Genomic DNA, 10,028 nt, shown 5'->3' on the forward strand with positions numbered 1-10,028 from the left:
AGACCAATGACAGCAAAATTGCTTGCTTGTCTCTAAGAAGACTCTAATAATACGCACCAAGGGAGCAGCCCGTGGTCTGACCGAATTTTATTTTCCCCCAGTGTAAACCATAAAATCCACTTCAATAGCCAGAACAGAGCAGTTTAAAGTGCATCCCTAGTTAATTATATCCAAAGAATAATAATAAAATCAACTATTAAATTTTAGAACTTCCTCTTTAAAGTATTAAATATTTGGCAACTGCAATGCAGTTAAATTTCTCTCACAACAATGCTTTCCCTTCCTTGGCCGGCCTATGAGAAGAATACTTATGTGAACTCTTTCAGCATGCTAGAAAGAGAATATATTTTTTCCCCGTGAAGAAATATTTCAGATAAACCCTTTGTTTCTGCCAGATGTGTGTGGCTTGTTAAATAACCAATAGCTCAATAGGAATATTCACTTCGTAATAAGATATAACTGAGTCATGGGTCCTTTATGATAATTGACAGGGCATGACAAAAAAAATTGTTAAACCCAAACCAAAAGGTCGTTTGAGCCCTAATCCAGTGTTTGGGGCCTTGACTCAGTTGTCTCAGCAGGTTTCAAGATTCAGGCATTTTCTGGCCTTTAAAACTTGGCCCTTGATAATGTCAGTCCACCCCAATGGGAAAGACACTTGCTGCTCACTGAAGCACATGTCTGTACTAGGATGGATGAAAGAACCTGGTTCTGTGGAAATCATCCAGGAAGCAGTGGCTTCGGCTCCTAGCACAGTTTGATTAGGTAGCTAGGATTCTGCTCCCTTCGGTAACTTCACTCTCAGATGTAAGAGGGATTAAGTTGCCCCGTGGAAGAGAATTCAGAACTTGATCTTGCGAGGCTGACGGCAGTGGTTGCTGACATTTGTCTACCCCTGTGCTATTTGTTTTGCTTCAGTGTCCCATTTGAAAAGCTGACTGTCTCTATGAATAATGTGGAGAGTGAGCACTCCTTTCTAAAGAGGCACTAGACTATGTAGGTCACATCAAAGCCAGCCTTCTAGCTTCTTAGGAAACCTAGAGGAGAATGGAAAACTTACTCCTGTCTTTAAGGACAGAGATTCTATTCTGGGGACATCTCGTTAGGCTGCTTTAGAAAACAGTTGTGTCTGTAAACTCTCTGGATGTAAGCCAGATAATAGACTGAACTTACATCACAAAGAAGCCCACCTGGAAATAATGGAAGCGAACAGCGAACAAAAGCCTCCAAGACAAGGCGAAGCAGAAATGATGTCATGGGTAGGAGCCTCATAGTTACTGTGCATTTTTCTAGTGGGCCTCACTTGCCTGCCCCTCCAAGGCCAGATGCAAATAAATGTCAGAGCACACTCCTGGGAGACACAAAGGCTGCCTTCTGCCCAACAGCCTCTGCAGGGGGAAGGGTGCAGGTACCTGCTGCACCCTCCCAGGCACTAGACATGTGGCTTGAGGGCATTTCCAGAGGCAGAGAGTGGAAGTGGATGGCCCTTTGGAGGGTTTTGCTCTGGGGCCAGATGTTCAGCAAGGCAATTTAAAAAGGACTCATTGTTTTACTTATGCTCTTATTTTACAAAGAAAGTAACTGAGATAATGCTATACTGGTAAAATTTTTTGAAAAAGGGGAGAAGAAAAGGAATCTGGCCTTAAGCAGTCTCAGTCTAAATTCTCAATTAAACATTTATTAAGAGTATATTAGATGCCTGGTATGAAGACATAATGACAAGATAGAAGTAGTCATGATGATAAGATATCAATGGTGGAGAGATATTCATGCCCACAAATAAATGCCATTCAGTTGTGACTGGTACAATTACAGAGGTAGATACAGGGAGGGCAATTATAAGAAATGGGTACCTCAGTTTAGGATCTCATGAAAGCTTCATTGAGGAGGGAGTCATTTAAACTGACCTTGACAGGACATGTAGACGCTTACCAGGTGGACACATGATAGGGTAGAGTGTTCCAGGAAGGAACAACTCAGACAACGTATAGTGTAAACATCTCAGATATCGAACATGGACCTAGAAGCAGTTCAGTCTGGTTGGATTGAGTCTGGGGGTGTGTGTCAATGTGCACCTGCACACGTGGGACTTTCTGTGAGATGCCAGATTGGGTAGGGGAGAGGCTGTAGGAGTTGGATCACGAAGGACCTTGTATTCCAAGCTAAGTAGTTTGGACTTGATCCTGTAACATGGTGCCATGAAAGATTTTAAATAGATCAAACTGGGCTTTAGAAGGATTATTAGGAAAGCAGCATGCTGACAAATGGGCTGCAGGGACCACATATGAATGAACAGAACAGTTGAGAAGCTATTCATTCATTCATCCATATATTTACTGAGCACCAGCGATGTACCAGGCACCTTGCAGAGGCATCTGGAGAGAGTAGTTGTGATTATGCTGGTATGGGGGATTAAGGTGAGAGATTTGGGAGCATGCACAGAACTTCTTGCAGGAGCAGTAGGATGTGAAGAATGTAGTAGGCTTGGGTGATTTCTGTTCTCTTTCTATCTTCTGTTTACATCCAGAGGCAAGCTTTTCCCCATCTGTCCTCATCCTCATCACATAACAAAAGTTGTTCTTAGGAAGTCCAGGAAACCCTAAGATGTAGTGGGTTATTCCTCCCAGAAGCACCTGTCTTGAAGCAGTAAACAGAAGCCTTGAGTCACTGGAAGGCAGTCATGATGATAAACTTCCAAGAACTGGGTAAGAAGGTGTTTTTCATCAGGCCCTCCTCCATGTTAGAGGGCATCTGCTCACCTCTCAGGACCTCCCTGGGTCCCAGGCAAAGCAGTGACTAAGTTACTAGTTTGATGCCCCTTACTTCCTCAGATCCCAGACTTCCTCGCTCTTGCCCAGTGTGCACACACGCACATGAGCACAAGCACGCACACACACACAGTAGTCATGCAGGGGCCTTATCCTAAGCAAACTCTTTTTTCCATCACAAGATTAAATATCTCTGCTGGGAAGGACAATTTGCTTCCTGAAGGCAGTTCCAGACATCTTTCAATTGTCTCATCATAGAGGTAGATGCATGTCACTCCCTGAGATGGCAAACGGCTCTTCCTGGAGTGAAAGTTATCTCAGGATTTGAAGATTCCCTCCTTTCTACCTTAAAAATCTCTGCCTGTCATCTCCCTCTCTTCTCCTTCCCACCAGTCTCTCAGCCCCTCCTGAATCTAAGCCCTTTCTTCACCTGTGCTCACCTAGAGATACCGGCATTTATACCTTCAGGAACTGCTTTAAAATTTTTTCTCATTTACTTTCTCTTTATTTTTGTTCTTTTTGTTTTCCCTTTTTAAATTTTCTCTCTTGCTTTGATGTTCCACTTCTCCCTCTCCCACTATCTGCAAACTCATTTTTGTTACCCTTCCCTTACTTTCAAACCTGGCATCCCCTCAAGTTCCTATCAAGTCAACAGTGTTCTGTTCCTTACCTCTCATACCCTCTACATCATCTCCATGCAATCTTGATCCTACCCAACTACTATCCTCCCTACCCCCAGCTCTTCTGAAACTGCTTCTTTCAAGTCTGCTGCTGATTTTCCTCTTGCCGGATTCAACTACAGTTCCAGTGGTCTCTCAGGATGCATTTTAAGACACTGGGAATTTGCCATCTTACCAGATGGGTAATATTTGTAAAGTACTTAATGGCTCTGTGCCTGTTTTGTCATCTACAAAATGGGTGTGATAATGGTCCTGAATCTACCTATAACACTAGATTGAGATGAGATGAAAATGGGCTTTGTAAACTATAAACTATGCTTCAACTATCAGTCGTTATTATTGCCATGCTTGCCCTTTCTAGTAACTGGTTCTGCTGACCACTCATTCTTTCTTGAAGTTCTCCCAGCCTGAGCTTCCACTGCACAATTCTGGGCTTCCTGACTCTGGCACTCCTTCTCTGACTCCTTTGTCTCTTTCCAAGCAGGCTATTAACAGTAGGAATCCCACCAATTTTTGTCCCCAGCCTGTCTTTCTCTGCATTCTCATCCTATCCTATAACTTCAGCTGTTCCTCGCATACAGATCTTCAACTCCAGCCTAACTAACACCTCTCTAGAAGTCTTGACTTGAGCTTTGATCTGTACCAACCCCAAATGACAAAAACTGAACCCATTTTCTTACTTCCTAAGACTGAGATGGCTTCTTTGTTTCTCTATGTCTCTTGAAGGTACCATCATGCTTCTGTATATATATCTTCCAAGACTGGAGATCAAACATTTTATGTCCGCTGGGTTTCTTCTGAGTTGAGGCAGTGAAATAGCCTACACCCATGTGTCAGTTATCTATTGCTGTGTATTGAATGACCCTGAAACGTAAGGTTTAATTCAATAACTATTTAGTTCAATTCTGTGCATCGTTGTGCTGGTCTCAACTGGACTCAACATGTGTGTCTGTAATCAGTCGCTGTCAGCTAAGCCATTTGACTCCTGGGGTTGGCTGACTCTTGGCTGGGGAAAGAGAGATACTAGACCACATGTCGGTCACAATCTAGCTGGCTAGCCTGGGCTCATTCACAGGGCTGCTCAGGTTTCCAAGAGCCGCCAGAGAGCAAGCTCTGGTACCCAAGCATTTTTTAAGTCTGTGTCTGTTACATGTTTGCTCTGTCTCATTGGGCAAAGCGTATCACACAGCTAAGCTCAGAATCAACAACCACAATCAGTCAACCTGGGCATCTAATGCATACAAGTTTTAATTTCTTTGGCATGGACTCTCCTCTCCATGGAAAATCCCCTACATAGAGAATTCACCAGGAAGCTCCATTAAAGGTCTCTAATGAATGCTAATCCAGCCCATGCTCACTCATCCTTTTCTGAAATGTTTGCTGGAGAAGGAGTATCACTGCTTGCTAGATGTTCTAATTGTCATGAAATACTAAAAGTCACTTCCTGGCATTCCCTCATCGCGTGTTATAAAATCCTAATACCTCACAAGCTAGACACAAAACCTGAGGGACTGCAGTCAGGCCTCTCATCAAGGTAATCTTTTCTCCAAACAGGAAGGCTCAACACAGGGCTGAACCAAACCCAAAGTGGGCAAAGAGCCCCAGGGTTACTTCAGAAGTCATGTAGACCTGACTAGCCAAGGCCCAGGCCAAGCCACACCTCACAGATAAGTTACATGTATATTGTTTTGTTCTGTGTTCCCTGGAGGGTCGCACCGTGTAAAGGTTGGGGGAAGAGGATGGCGGGCAAGGTTTGCCTTGCACACAAGGAGAATAGGATACGGTTCCTGACCTAAGACATCTCATCAGTGTGGTGCCATCAAGAGCTGCCATGGGCCTCCAGACATGAGAATGCTCTTGGTAGGCCAGAGTTGTCAAGGTAGGCCTCAGGGGAAATGCGGGATTTGAAATGTCTTGAAAGAAGAGGAGAGAGGTTTTCAGGCAGAGACAAGAGCGTAAAAGGAAAGATAAGAGTGGTGAAGAACAGTAAGCCTGGCTTGCCTGGAATAAAAGGCATCACTGGCAAGGGAGGGCAGGAGATAGGCTGGATACATAATATGGACCAGATATAGATGCTATGACTGCCTGCATGATATAGTATCAGTTTAACGAGGAATCTTCTTACGATCTTGACAAGAGAGAGAATGAGGAAAGTGCTCTGTGAGGAAGGTTAAGTTGGTGACAGTAAATTACAGGACATTGAATTATAGGAGAAAGAAATGAAAGCAGGGATATTAGGAGACTATTAGAGCAATCTAGGAGTAGACCAGAAACATGAGGACAGAGACCAGAAAGAAGAAAGGGCATAGCCTAGAGAAATTATAGAAGAAAGATTCAAACATCCACTTCATATTAAGCTACATACATCCCAGAGTTCAATTAAGGGGCAAACTGTCCATTCCTTGTGGACGGTGGAACAACCTGCCAAGAGGGCTAATTACAGCAGTATAAAAAACCAAGACAGATAAAGAATTTGGAGGATTGTTTCCTAATTTCACTATTTGGGAGAAAATTCTTCGTCTCTCCCTTGCTGAATGTATAAATATAGCCCAAAGATTATCATGGGGTCAAGATGAAAATGCAACTTTTTTTGGCTGCATCAGGTCTTAGTTGCGGCACGCGGGATCTTCGTTGAGGCCTGCGGGATCTTTCGTTGCAGTGTGCAGGCTTCTCTCTGGTTGTGGTGCGTGGATTTTCTCTTCTCTAGTTGTGGCGCACAGGTTCCAGAGCGCGTGGACTCTGTAGTTTGCGGCACGCAGGCTCTCTAGTTGAGGAGCGTGAGCTCGGTAGTTGTGGTGTGACGGCTTAGTTGCCCTGTGGCATGTGGGATCTTAGTTCCCTGAGCAGGGATTGAACCCGCATCCCCTGCACTGGGAGGCAGATTCTTTACTGCTGGACCAGCAGGGAAGTCCTGAAAATGTAACATTTTTGACACTTAATCTTACAGTCAATCAAGATATGGTGCTAGGTTATGTGTTCATTCTCAGCCTAACAGGTATAATTACCAATCTTTATGTCATTCAATGCTCATGACAACCCTGTAAAGTTAGTATTATTTCCATTTTACAATCAAAGGAACTCAGGAAAGTTAAGCATCTTCCTAAGATCACTCATTTAGTAAGAGAGCAGAAATATGAATTCAGGTCTTTCGACTTCAAAGTCCATGCTCTTCCCCTCACATCACTGAATCTTCAGCCCAACACGGCAAAGCAGAGGTTTGTTCTCTTTAAAGAATTGGAATTTTTAAGATATAGGCTGATGAGTCTTGACATTTCCTTAATGTAACAATTAAGTCTTTACTTAAGAGGGAACAACTTGCAATTTTCTTCCACTGGTGGGCTAGACAGATAATAAAAATGATAGCAAAGGTTATTAACATTTATATGGAGACTAACACAGATTGGAATAACTACAAAGTGAATTCTTCAAGCAGCAATAGAAAGGTGGTGAAATAGCACAATATGAAAGTAAACTCTCCTTCAGCTTCAGATGCCTAAATGTGCCATCAAAAGACTGCTCAATTCTCAAATGCCAGTATTTTCCGATTCCTCTAGAACCTAATCTTAATGCAAAATATCAAAGTCAGCGGGACAGTAGGTGTCCCAAAATGTCTTAATTCAGAGAATTAGTGTTAACTGAGCCAGATTAGCTCCATTTATCTCTAATTAATTACCTTTATCTAATTAGACACTGTTTCTGGTAGACATGGAGTCAAGTAGACTAGATTATTAGTGTCGTCATTGCGCCTTTACAAAATCCTGAAATTAATGAAACGTGCAAAAGAATCTGCAGTTCTAATTGCACAGGTGTTGCCTTATGGCAAAGCTTTATCATCTGATTACACCAAGGGGTTATTAGTGACTTTTTATATAGAGGATGAGCCTATAAAATGTACCTTAGCAACAGCTCATTAGTTTAGGGTTGTTACTGTATTATTTATTACATTCAGCCTTCCCCATTATCTAGATTGATTCATGGACCTATATGTTTTTCCTCTCCTCTGTGCAGAAAAAAAATATTAAGTAAAATAGAATAAACCATCATTATGAAGCCAGATGCGAGGTGGAAAAATGCAAAATGTCTTCATCAGCTACAGTTTGACTCTTTAAGACAGAAAGCTCTAAAGTTAGGTGAGATCAGAATCAAATTTATGGGGTTTTCTTTCTATGGATAAAGGACCAATTTAAATTACTGAGGATTATGGAATGATTCATATATGTGATCAAAAGAACCATGTGGTTGTCCTAATGTCTTCACATAAGTGAACTGGCATACCAAGGTATTTGAAAGAAAAAAGCAAAATGTTTTTTACACTAAAATATATTTATATTTATTAATTCTCACTTCACATCTTTCCAAAATGAGTTGGAGACATCTCTATGTATGTTCACCCACAACATTTATAAAAATCCATCTCTTTTTTTTTTTTTTTTTTTAAACTGATCTGGGATCTGGCTGTTGATTGTCCTGATACAAATGTGGATATGTCTTTTTTTTTTTTTTTTTTTTTTTTTGTGGTATGCGGGCCTCTCACTGCTGTGGCCTCTCCCGCCGCGGAGCACAGGCTCCGGACGCCCCCGCTCAGCGGCCATGGCTCACGGGCCCAGCCGCTCCGCGGCACGTGGGATCCTCCCGGACCGGGGCACGAACCCGTGTCCCCTGCATTGGCAGGCGGACTCCCAACCACTGCGCCACCAGGGAAGCCCTCCATCTCTTCTTTTACTTTTTTTTCCTTAAGAATAATTTGTTATCAGATGGGGAAAACTAACAAATTACACAATCTAGCTTCATTGAAAAAGCAAGATTACAATGCCTGCTTACAAAAATGAAAAGTGTTTTTTCTTGGCAAGGTTAGGTGTCTGCAAAAGACTAAAACACCTCAACCTTTGTATTTTCTACTTTTTTACTCATAACCATATGAATAAGCACTGTTTTTCACAATCATAGAATAATTAAACAGCTAGAAGTAAATCCAAACACAATCCTATTCCAATATACAAACATGTTTATTGACAAAGCAGTAATTCCTTTAAATAATTTGTCAACATAAATATGTCAAATGGGTTTTAAAATCATTTCTCTCTCTGTTCCCCAACAAAAATTACTCTACTGATATGAGCTATATATTGCTGTTCACTTGCTGCTGAACCTAAACTAGTGAGATGATAATGGGTAACTGTTATATAGCACACAACAAGTAATTTGAGTGGTAATAATAAATGTTTAATGATCCTCCTTTCAAGCATGAACATAAAACTTTTCATGTATACCTTACCAAAATTATAACCATTAATCTAAAAATTATAGTTGCAACTGAAATAATAGCCAGGAATTATAGATTAAAGCCAAGTCAGAATATTGCATAAAGATTCCATATGAACACAAATACAGGGGGCACATAGGCAGCACCAGCTTCCTGTTTTCATTCAATCCAAATCCTTGTTTTGAAATTTATGGAAGTTATGTGATTAGTAGAGAAGATATCTGAATCCAGATATTAAAAGGCTATTATTTCTATAAATAAATAAGTACAATAGTCAAGGTCATTTTCACTTTTCAATAGCTCACAATTTCTAAACAAAAATATGTATATAAAAGTGTCCCCCACCACCGTAAAGCAATTATACTCCAATAAAGATGTGAAAAAAAAATGTGTCCCCTATATGGGTAATATTTTTAGAATACTCTATTTAGATCAATGAAAGAGTGAGCATAAAATTTACCAGAATTGCAGAATTTTCATATCTTAAATTTCATTTTTTTATATATAGATAATTTTCCAATTCTGTCCCTCTACCAGACTATAAATGTGACGTTGGGAAAGGAAGAAAGAGATCTGAAAAATGAATAAAGTGTTTTAAAATGGTCTTTTTACACTGATGGAAAATATCTTTGGTTAAATTTCCAAGTTATATCATTCCTGGTATTCAATTAAGAACCTCATTTCATATGCCTGCGATGTGGCAGAGAAACACCTCTGCCTCCTTTCCAGTTGGGTTTGCTTTCCTTGTTACAGGGTAGTTGAAAACCAGTGCCACTGCAGTCACGAATATGCAATTTTACATCAAATCCCAGGGCTCTATATTATTTTTTAATTGTTTTAAAAGACACATTGTGCTTATAAAATTCAAGAGGGAAAAAGCCTCTAATAACATAAAAAAGAGTAGCCAGTAAAATCTGCAGTTTTTCCCAGTTATGACCCTCTCTGTCAGAAATTAATGTCCAGCTGAATGGTGCATAATACCGGCACCAGCTCATCAATATGATTCTGCCTCTTTAAAACTCCAGCTTACAGGCCAAGGTGGCATGTGTTGGGTCACATTCTCCAGCTGTGCACATACTCACTGAACACATTTCTAACTGAGCAGGCATCCTTGACTAAAGCCAAGGCAAGATCAAATGAGAAAAGGAATTCCAAACGTTCTTTGTAAACTATAAAGTGCTTCAGAAATATAAGATGGCAACATTCTTAGGTAATACTACAGAAGGATACTGAACCCCTGATGAAGCTTCATTTGTTCACCTCAATAGCCTTGCTGTTGCCCCTATACAGACATGGCATTTAGTCAGTAAAGTCTTT

General features: G+C 40.9%; 1 long non-coding RNA gene across 1 annotated transcript in view; it reads right to left on the reverse strand.

The window, feature by feature from the left end:
- Positions 1-10,028, reverse strand: part of LOC309801115 — a 56,643-nt gene that overhangs the window by 27,149 nt on the left and 19,466 nt on the right. The window lies entirely within an intron of this gene.

The sequence above is a fragment of the Mesoplodon mirus genome (genome assembly GCF_964341445.2).
Source record: "Mesoplodon mirus genome assembly, chromosome: 3".
NCBI classification, from domain to species: Eukaryota; Metazoa; Chordata; class Mammalia; order Artiodactyla; family Ziphiidae; genus Mesoplodon; species Mesoplodon mirus.